Here is a 10000-nt window from a genome sequence, read left to right on the forward strand (position 1 = left end):
GTGTGAAGATTAATGTGGATTTCGATGTGTTTTTTTTTTTTTCCTTCTACTTTTTTATTAATGAGCTCGCGGTTTAAATCATATAACATTTTTTTTTGTGTGTGTGTGTGTGTACTTGAATCTTTTTTTTATTAATTTTCTTTTTTTCATTTTTGTGTTTTTTTTTCAGGTATACTGCGTTGTTTGAGAGTTAATTATGATTTTTATTTGGATATTTTACGTTTGTGTGTGTGTGTGTGTGTGTGTGTGTGTGTGTGTGTGTTAATATTCCTGCTTTGTACTGTCCATCCTCCCTTTCTTTTCCTCGTATGGTATCTGCTTCCATATGATATACTGTAATAACTACGTATAGATAATGGTCCAGATACGTGTTTACTTTCTAGGTCATTGACACCAACATCATCATCATCATCATCATCAAAATCGCTATCACCAGAAGCATCAGCAACAGAGATAATGACAACAAAAACACTAACAATAAATCAAATAATACCAAAAAAAGTCTTAAATCTCTCTCTCTCTCTCTCTCTCTCTCTCTCTCTCTCTCTCTCTCTCTCTCTCTCTCTCTCTCTCTGAAATACATCAGGTTTCGGATCCCACAAAAGGACTCCTAATACCATTCTGACACATATATCTCCCCCTTCCCCCGTAAACCTTCCTAAATCTTTCTCCTCCTCCCCCACTCCCTCTGCTCTTCCCTCTGTCCGTGATGCTTTTGTCATTATCATCATCAGTATCACTCATCCTCCTCCCTTGATCTCTCTCTCTCTCTCTCTCTCTCTCTCTCTCTCTCTCTCTCTCTCTCTCTCTCTCTCTCTCTCTCTCTCTGTGTGTGTGTGTGTGTGTGTGTGTGTGTGTGTGTGTGTGTGTGTGTGTGTGTGTGTCTCTCATGTGCTTCCCTCCATCTCCTCCCCCCTCTCTCTCTCTCTCTCTCTCTCTCTCTCTCTCTCTCTCTCTCTCTCTCTCTCTCTCTCTCTCTCTCTCTCTCTCTCTTCCCTGTCGTGTCAGACATCAGTAAGTTCCCCTCCCGTGTTGCATGTATCTATAACACACACACACACATACACACACACACACACACACACACACACACACACACACACAGGGAGAGAAAGAAAAAAAAACTATTATTAGAGAGGAATACATAACCTCAGAAGATATTACTGAGCGTATACACATCTGAAGTAATCAAGATTCTGAGGATAAACCGTAATAAACATGAAAGGGAAGCAAGGTCACACACACACACACACACACACACACACACACACACACACACACACACACACACACACATACACACTTCCTAGATCTAGAGATTGCGTTTGACGTGAAGTTTTCATTACAAAGGCATACAAAAAAATTATACACATTATTTTTTTTTTAGTTAACTGTAGAGTAACTTGTAAACTGTCGTAGTGTAGAGGATAATGTTAGTGTTGCCTGTTTCCTTTTTTTTTCCGTAATAAGGTGTTTCTTTTGCTAACATTCAGAGTAGAAAGATGAAGAAGGGAAGGAGAGGTTTGCATGGACAGAAAGACAAAGAGAGAGAATGGCAAGTTAGTTTTGTCTCTCTTAAACTACGTAAATAAAAAAAATGTAAAAAATAAAAAATAAAGTATAAAAGTAAATATAAAAAAAAAATGCCTGTAATTGTGAAAAAAAAACTAAAAAGTGTTTAAAATCTGGCTGGTGAGTAAAGAAAAAAATATAGTGTGGCAGTGAAAGTTAATGTACAACAAACCACACACTGGACACGGGCACATCACGCAACGCACCGACCAGACGCGACAAAGACCTCGAGAACCACATCAAGACATCAAGGGACTCATCCCTGGCAAAACAAAACACTCCCATCCCTCACTCACCTCTTCGTTCCGTGACCTGCAGACTGAAGGGTGACAAGCAACACGCAGGGGGGCCTTCAACACACACACAAAAACACACGCACACAATCACAAACAGTACCAAGACACATTTACACCATTCCAGGGAAAACAACACTCCCATCCCTCACTTACCTCTTCATTCCGTGACCTGCAGACTGGAGGGTGACAAGTAGCACGCACGGGGGGCCTTCAACACTCACAAACACACGCAGGCACAGACACAGTACCCCAGAGACAGAATGAACGAGGCAGTAAGGTACCGTATCGTGTCACAGCCTCACTCCACACGTGCCCCGCGCCATGTAACACCAGTTAAACACCCATTACTCCATGACTGCAGCACTGTCAACACCACCAGATGTACAAATCAGGTTCCCGCAGCACACGCACGCCGTCAGAAGCCACTCATTCACACACCCACTTCCTCTTCACGCTGCGGTAATACTGTCAGAGTTGCTCACTACGCGCTCGCTGGCATCTCCGAGCGGCGGGTCACGGAAGGAGATGCCATTTTGCGCTTTTTGAGTTTCTTCTGGTTTTTCTTCGTGATTTAAATGGTGTTGGTTATCTTCGTTTGGTTTTGTGTGTGTGTGTTGTTTTCGGTGGTGTTTGTTACTGTTGTTGGTGTTGTTATTGATGTCTCGGTGTTAAGTTCAGGGAGATATTTGAGTTTCTGCCTTTACTTTAGGATTTTAATGTTATTTTTAGTTATCCTTTGGGTTTGTGAAGTTTGTGTGTTATTTTTTGGGTTTATTTGTGTCTGTTTCTGTTGCTGCGATTAATCTTTTAGTGTTGGTCAAGCTAAAGGAGTGTCTGTTTGTGTGTCGCTTATGGGTGAGACGTGACAAAATAAAGACAAAGGGAAGAAAGAAGAAGGTTTAAGGAAATTATGTAATGTTAGTATCTATGTTAATTGTAAAGTGATTTTTTGACTCTCTCTCTCTCTCTCTCTCTCTCTCTCTCTCTCTCTCTCTCTCTCTCTCTCTCTCTCTCTCTCTCTCTCTCTCTCTCTCTCTCTCTCTCTCTCTCTCTCTCTCTCTCTCTCTCTCTCTCTCTCTCATCTTACATCCCTTCACCCTCTCATTACTGCAAGAAATTATTATATATGCCGTGACTTCTTGACTCTCTCTCTCTCTCTCTCTCTCTCTCTCTCTCTCTCTCTCTCTCTCTCTCTCTCTCTCTCTCTCTCTCTCTCTCTCTCATCACTGCACGCTAAGTAAGAAACGATCCATACTTGCGGAGATAAGCAGCGTGACACTTCCCACCTTAGGGCACCACGCTCACACTACGCTCCAGGAGTTAGCAGGTGGCGCCACTGAGAAGACCTGAGGGGACGGAGGAAGGAGGGCGCGAGAGAGGCCGAGGGGACACTCACCTGCTGACCCTCCTCCCTTAATGAAGCTACTACCTTTATCATGACGCGACTAATGTGTCTGTCTGATTTCCCGTAGAGAGAGAGAGAGACGAAAACATGTATCAGATCAATTATATAACTGTTGTCTTCTCATGTTTGATAGAATTGTCTGAGTAGTAGTAGTAGTAGTAGTAGTAGTAGTAGTAGTAGTAGTAGTAGTAGTAGTAGTAGTAGTAGTAGTAGTAGTAGTAACGATAACGACACACTTTCACACAGTAAATCACGAGCAGTACATACATAAAGTTATTCACCAAAATGACCAACACTCACGACACAGAAATAACGAAGGATGACCACAGCCTCTCGTCACGCTAGGAGCCTGTGTGTGTGTGTGTGTGTGTGTGTGTGTGTGTGTGTGCGTTCCGCCACTCAGTGTTGCCAGGTCTACATCAATTTTCTGGTTTCTACAGATTTTTCAGTCGGTTACATAGACTATCATTAAACTCCTTGAGAATGTAATGTTGGCTTAGTACGCAGTACGTAATGGATTCAGTGCTAAAAATGTGTGTTTAATATTGAGAAACATTAATTACTCTGTTTTTTTTTTTTCATGTAATATAAAAAATAAATTATGATCTACAGAAAACTTGTAATGGATTCAGTGCTAAAATTTAATGAGCGTTTAATAATGAGAAATATTAATGTATTTTTTTTAATGTAATATAAAAAATATATTATCTCCAGAAAACTTGTTGAATCCATAGATACTGGATAATACTGAAATAACACTGAAATAACGTTTGGTTAAGGGCGAGGTTAGGTTAAGTTAGGTTACGTAAGGTGAAGTTTAGATAAATCTAACCCACTAACCAGTATTGTTCCTTTCACCGCGTACGCAAATCACGATTCGAGAGAGAAAAAAAAAAAGAAACAGCATCACATTTTACCCACAAATAAACACGTAGCCAGAACCTCGGAAGTAGCAGACTAAGATAACCCTTCACTAATCCCTTAGATGATTGACGGGCAAAACTACATGCAATGAAGACCCGACAGCTGGCGACTCTCCCCTCACTTGTCACGCTCATCCAGATGGTTCTCAGTGATGGATGTACGGACGCCTCTCGCGGGACCAACACACACCCACACTCACGCACAGCTTCGTGACGCGCCATGCTAAAGTTAGCGCCGCGACCGGAGACAAATTAAGAAATATTACCTGACATTATTACGCCGGGAATCTGGGGCTCTGGGCTTATGGGGAGAGAGAGAGAGAGAGAGAGAGAGAGAGAGAGAGAGAGAGAGAGAGAGAGAGAGAGAGAGAGAGAGAGAGAGAGAGAGAGAGAGAGCATTAGTGTAATATTTCTTTAGCATTTAATCTGTTGTTTTCCAATCTTCTACGTGCATTTCATGTATTCCCTTTTTTAAGGTCTGGGAGAGAGAGAGAGAGAGAGAGAGAGAGAGAGAGAGAGAGAGAGAGAGAGAGAGAGAGAGAGAGAGAGAATATGAGAAATGAAAATAAAAATACAAGATCTGTCACTCCTTTTAATGACTCTTCCTCAGGGGCGAAGGAGATCACACACGCACACACTAAATCATCTTCACACTGACGCCTATTTATCCAGCAATCCGCGAAGCATGACATGAACAAGACACACGAGGCTCGAGTCCCACATACGCGCGACTGTGAAAGCTTTAAAATGCATCCGCCAATTTCGAAAGGCAGCCGTAATAGGTTGTTCATTAACACCAATTAGAAAAGGCGTCACGTACTCACCACAAATGTTGGCTGGTGTCTGCTGGGGGGCGGCGGGGGCGGCGTGGGGATCTTCTCACTGTGGGCGGAAAGAGAGGTCGGGGCGTGGGTGTGTGGTGGTGTGAGGGTTGTAGTGTTTGGTGGTGCCGGGTCAGAGGGCTGCTCAGTCTCTCCCACTGAGAGTTCTGTGTCACACTCATACCCAGCGTCCATCTCTGAGCGCGGCTGGTGGTGGCGGGAGTTCAGCGAGGGGCACGAGGCGGTGCTGGAGGGTCGAGGGAAGGCGGCGTGTCGTGGGGAGGAGGGCAGGCGATACGTAACCACCGCCTTCCTCGGGACGCGTCTACGGTGGAGGGTGGAAGGAAGGGAGCCGCCGGAGAGTGTCTTCTTCAGGATGCCCTTGCGAGGCCTGATGTCCGTGAGCCTGCTGACGGTGTTGTACTTCCTGCCGCCCACCATCCTCTTCCTCCGCCTCCCCCGCCCGTGAGAGTTCCAGGTACTGCGGCCCTTTGTCCCATCCATGCGGCCCTCCCTGGGGTGGCCCTCGGTGGCCATCTTGGAGGGTAGCTGCACGGCCGCCTCCAGGATATAGTGGGAACCTCTCAATGCCTCGTATGGGAAGGTCGTCACTCCTTCACTCACACCCTGTGGATATCCCTGAGCTGTGTAAGGGCCACAGTGGGATCCTTCGGTGTCAGATACTGTGAGCAGCGCCACGGTGTCCTGTGCAAGGCGGGAATGTTGCGTGCTGTCTCCCTGCAGTGGCTGCCCCGTGAAGGGAGACTCATTGGCTCGTAGAAGAGGCTGGCGGGGCTCAGGTGTTGAGCCTACACACTCCTGATCAGACGTGTGTGGTGCAGGAGTATGGCTGGCGGCATTGCTTATGTCCCTAGGCGGCCACAGGAGTGGAGGATCTTTCATAATTGACTTATCCTCACGTCGTCTAGCCAGCCACGGCGTCTTCAGGCCAGCAGAAGGCGGAAACAGTCTGCTGGCATCCCTCAGTGGGACGGCACTGGCCGGAGTCTGTTCGCTGGTCTTGCTTCCTTTAGTGGAATCCCTCCTTGAGCCCAGCCTGGGAAGGACGCGCTTCTTCAGGACAGGATTCCCGTCGCGAGCGTGAGCAGCTCTGGACTGTTGGTTCATCAAGAAGCTCTCGAAGGAATTCTTGACCTTGGTGATGGTTCCGTAGCCGAACAGCTTCTCCCTTCCCTTGGGCTTCTTCGGTGCGCCATCAGGAAGACAAGGCTGAGCGGGAAGAGAAGGTGTCCTCGCCACGGGTTGCTGTCGCAAGATCCAGTTTTCAGGAGCGGATTGCTTCTCCAGGCCTTCAAGAATCAGAACTTCAAAGTTATTCCTTGGTGCTGCGGAAGCCTTCCCTCTCCGGGTGCCTCCCCGTCGGAGGAGGCCGCTGCCCGGCAGCAGTGGAGGCCACGGGAGAGGAATTCTGGAGTTGCGTCGTTGCCCCTCCTCGATCAGGGACCTCTGTGAGTCCTGTGGGACGGGAGGCGGGGGCGTCGGGACGGTCGGTGCGACTCTCACATCATAGGATGAGGCAAGAAGGGAAGGCGGAGGCAGTGCGGGCTGTGGAAAGGCTGACTGGAGGACAGGAAGAGACATGAAGGATGACGCTCGATGCAGCTCAGCGGCGGGTCCCGCACACTCTTCCGCCACCAGACTTTCCTCCGGGATGGTGAGGCTGGCGTGGATGGAGGGCTGTGGAGTCGTGAAATCTCCGGCAGGGTCACTGGAGAGCCCATGCAGCCGACGCCCGGCAGCTGGCTGGTGCACCTCGGCCAGCGTCTGCACCGCCGCCAGGCAGGGCACCGCCTCCCCGACCACTGCCCTAGGGGGGTCTGTTCCGTGGACTGTGGCCTCGGGCCTCGCCTCCGGCACCTCCTTGAACACCGGGTTCCTCAGTACCCTGTGACCGCTGAGGGGAATGTCGAAGGCACTGTGCCACGCCGCGGATGACGACCCCAAGGGGAAGCTGAGCCCGCTGCTGCTGCAGCTGCTGGACACAGACGAGCCGGCGGATCCCAGCCTGGCGTTTGTCGTCTCAAAGTTGAATTTGACGCCACGCCCCGCCTGCTGCCTCCAGGCGAGGCGGGTTGGGTCGCCCACCTCCCTGAGGGGTCTGAAAATGCTACTGGAAGAGAAGAAGCCGCCCGGGGCACGGGAGTTCCTGTAATCCTTCATTAGGGCGTCTCCTAAGGCTGGGTCATGGTGGAGCCCCTCAGGACGGGGCGTCCCCTCAGAGGCACACGTCGAGGCGGCGCTGGACGGCGGCAGGAAGGTGGAGAAGCCCCGCTGCATTTCAGGCTTTGGAGAAAACGAGAAGGAAGAGGATGACGAGGAGGACGCTAAGGGAGACTCTGACGTGAGAGGAAGCTTGTCGTGGCACGGGGAAGCCTGGCTGCCCTCGCCCACGATGACGAAGGTGCGGTACCTGTCGCTGGTCCTTCGACGGGCCATTCTTGCGGTGGGGGGTGTTTGGCCCTTCCCTGCTATCCCTCCCTGCCTTTGGGGGCGCAGCTGGGGGGCGGGGCGGGGTGGGGCGGGGGGACAGGCAAGGCGGGCAGGGCGGGGGGCGCGTCTCACTCTGGCTTGCCTGCCGTCGTTCTGCTGGTCTGAGTTATTCACACATTCTGCCTCAACATCAGCCTCCCCTGCAGCCTTGATCTCCTCCCTCTCACAAGAATTCGCGTTCTCTTCTTCATCTTTCTTCTTTCTCCTCCTTCTACTCCTCCTGCCACTTTCTTCCTGTTCCTCTTCCTCCTCAACAATCTCCTCTTCCTTGACTAACGTGTTCAGTCTCTTCTCGTTCTTCCCTCGGTGCTTCTCTTTCTCTTCAACTTTCACGACAGTTATCATCTTTTGTTTCATCGTGTCTTATCTTCCCACATTTATTCCATTACCTCGTTTGGTCCACTCTGCCTCGTGATTGGGCGAGAGAGTGGTAACGTGAGGAAGGTGGCGTATGATTGGTCAACAGGCGGTGACGTGAGGGAGAATGGGACTGATAACTCGACCGTGATGTCATTTGCGAGCAGCCGTCCATTGGGTGGCGCACATAATGTGACTTGGTGAAACTGGCATCGTGTGTGTGTGTGTGTGTGTGTGTAATCAATGTGTGTGATAGTGTTCTCTCTTCCTTCTTGCCACTCGATTTTCTTTACACTTTATATGATCACATTACAAATATCCCCTTTTCTTTAATCTGTTCATAAAATGCTATTCAGTTTTCCTTTTCCTCTCGTTTTTTTTTTTCTTTTTTTTTTTTTTAGTTTTGTGTATATTCCTTCTTTATATTTTTCCCTTTCATTTTTCACATTTTCTCTAGTTCTTTTACGTATGTTTTCCTTTTTTCTGTATCTGCACTTATATTTTCTCACTTTCTCTCTCGCTCTCTATGGATTGTTCCCTTTTTTTGCTGGAATTGCGTAGTACCCCATTTGCAATGCTCCTTATTTTTTTTTTAGCAGTTTTTCAAGTGTCATTCGGTCGCTGTTTTTTCTGGGATCTACTCTTTTGCAATCACCTTCACAACAAAAAAAACTATTTGTAGCTTCCCTTTATAATGAAACCCACACTCTTCCTATCACGCGTGTACTCAAGTCTACAAGCTTTACGACTTCAATATTACACTAGTATCCCTTTAAACTTCATTTTTCTTTTCTCTCTTAAACTCCAAAGAAAACAGAATTTCGAGATACAAGAATGAGAGACTAAAGTAAACTCAGAGTAACAATTACAAACTCCGCGCTCTCTGCAGTTCCCGGTGAGCATAACGGAGGTCGGCTATCTAGGTCCCGCTTACTCCTGCTCTGCTAATCAAGGCAAACAAACATCTCCGCAGCCCTACATTATGTTTTACTTTACTCCTCCTCCTCTTTACATACGCGAACACAAAGGAAGGAAAGATTCAGTAAGACTTATCAGCGCAAACACGAGAGGGATGTTTTCTCGCCTCCATTTCATACCTACGGTTCACACGGCGTGGGGTAAGCCTGATGAAGTTTATATAACATCATGTACTCTCTCTCTCTCTCTCTCTCTCTCTCTCTCTCTCTCTCTCTCTCTCTCTCTCTCTCTCAGACGAAACTATATATGTATATATATATATTTTTTTATATCTTGGTAGCATTGCATAGTTGATTATAATACAGCATGTCATTACTCTCGCAGTCTTATGTATTTTTATATAGTGGATCAGATACGAGTTTGCGTCACGTGGCAGTTAGTTAAGTTAAGTTAGGTTTAGGTGAAGGTTAAGTTAGGTGAAGTTGAAAAAAAAATAAATAAATAAATTACCGATGGTACACGATAGTTCTGAATGAAAATAAGTAAATAAGTAAGTAAACAGAAGATAATTTGAACTGATACAAGAACATAAGCATACTCTCTCTCTCTCTCTCTCTCTCTCTCTCTCTCTCTCTCTCTCTCTCTCTCTCTCTCTCTCTCTCTCTCTCTCTCATGATATATGGCAGAGAAAGCATTTAATAAGCACGTTCTAATTAACCTAATATCGTGATTTAACACCAACAAGATTTCACTGTGTTCCGCGTCTTTAATTGACCCTTTGTATGGCAGAGAGAGAGAGAGAGAGAGAGAGAGAGAGAGAGAGAGAGAGAGAGACGAGAGAGAGAGAGAAAGTGACAGAGTAATTTCTTCTCTCAGCTTCCGGAAAATAAAGGAGGAGGAGGAGGAGGAGGAGGAGGAGGAGGAGAATCGTCTTGCGAAAAGTGATGAAGGAGGGAAAGTAGACCAAAAAAAAAAAAAGATAAAATAGTCACAAAAGAAAGAAAAAGTAGGAAGAAAACACACAAGACAGAATAATGACACGAAAACAAAACATAAAACAATTGAGATGAAAAGAAAGTGAAAGATGAATGGAGATAATGAAGAAATATTATGATATGAATGAAAAGGATTGTGAGAGTGAAACTAGAAATAAGTAACACGAAAAAAAAAGAAAAAGAAAAGTAAAAACAATAAAAA

General features: G+C 46.7%; 1 protein-coding gene across 3 annotated transcripts in view; it reads right to left on the reverse strand.

Annotated features, from left to right (window-relative positions):
- The window catches only part of LOC135104266 (uncharacterized), a 105635-nt gene that overhangs the window by 77680 nt on the left and 17955 nt on the right, over positions 1 to 10000 (reverse strand). The window contains exon 1 of one of the 3 annotated variants that reach the window (XM_064011460.1): positions 2022 to 2338. The exons of the other annotated variants lie outside the window; for them this stretch is intronic. The gene's annotated coding sequence lies outside the window, so the exon portion shown is untranslated. Of the gene's footprint in view, positions 1 to 2021; positions 2339 to 10000 lie in introns of those variants that run through there. 3 annotated transcript variants of the gene reach the window in all.

The sequence above is a fragment of the Scylla paramamosain genome, chromosome 10 (assembly GCF_035594125.1).
Source record: "Scylla paramamosain isolate STU-SP2022 chromosome 10, ASM3559412v1, whole genome shotgun sequence".
NCBI lineage: Eukaryota > Metazoa > Arthropoda > Malacostraca > Decapoda > Portunidae > Scylla > Scylla paramamosain.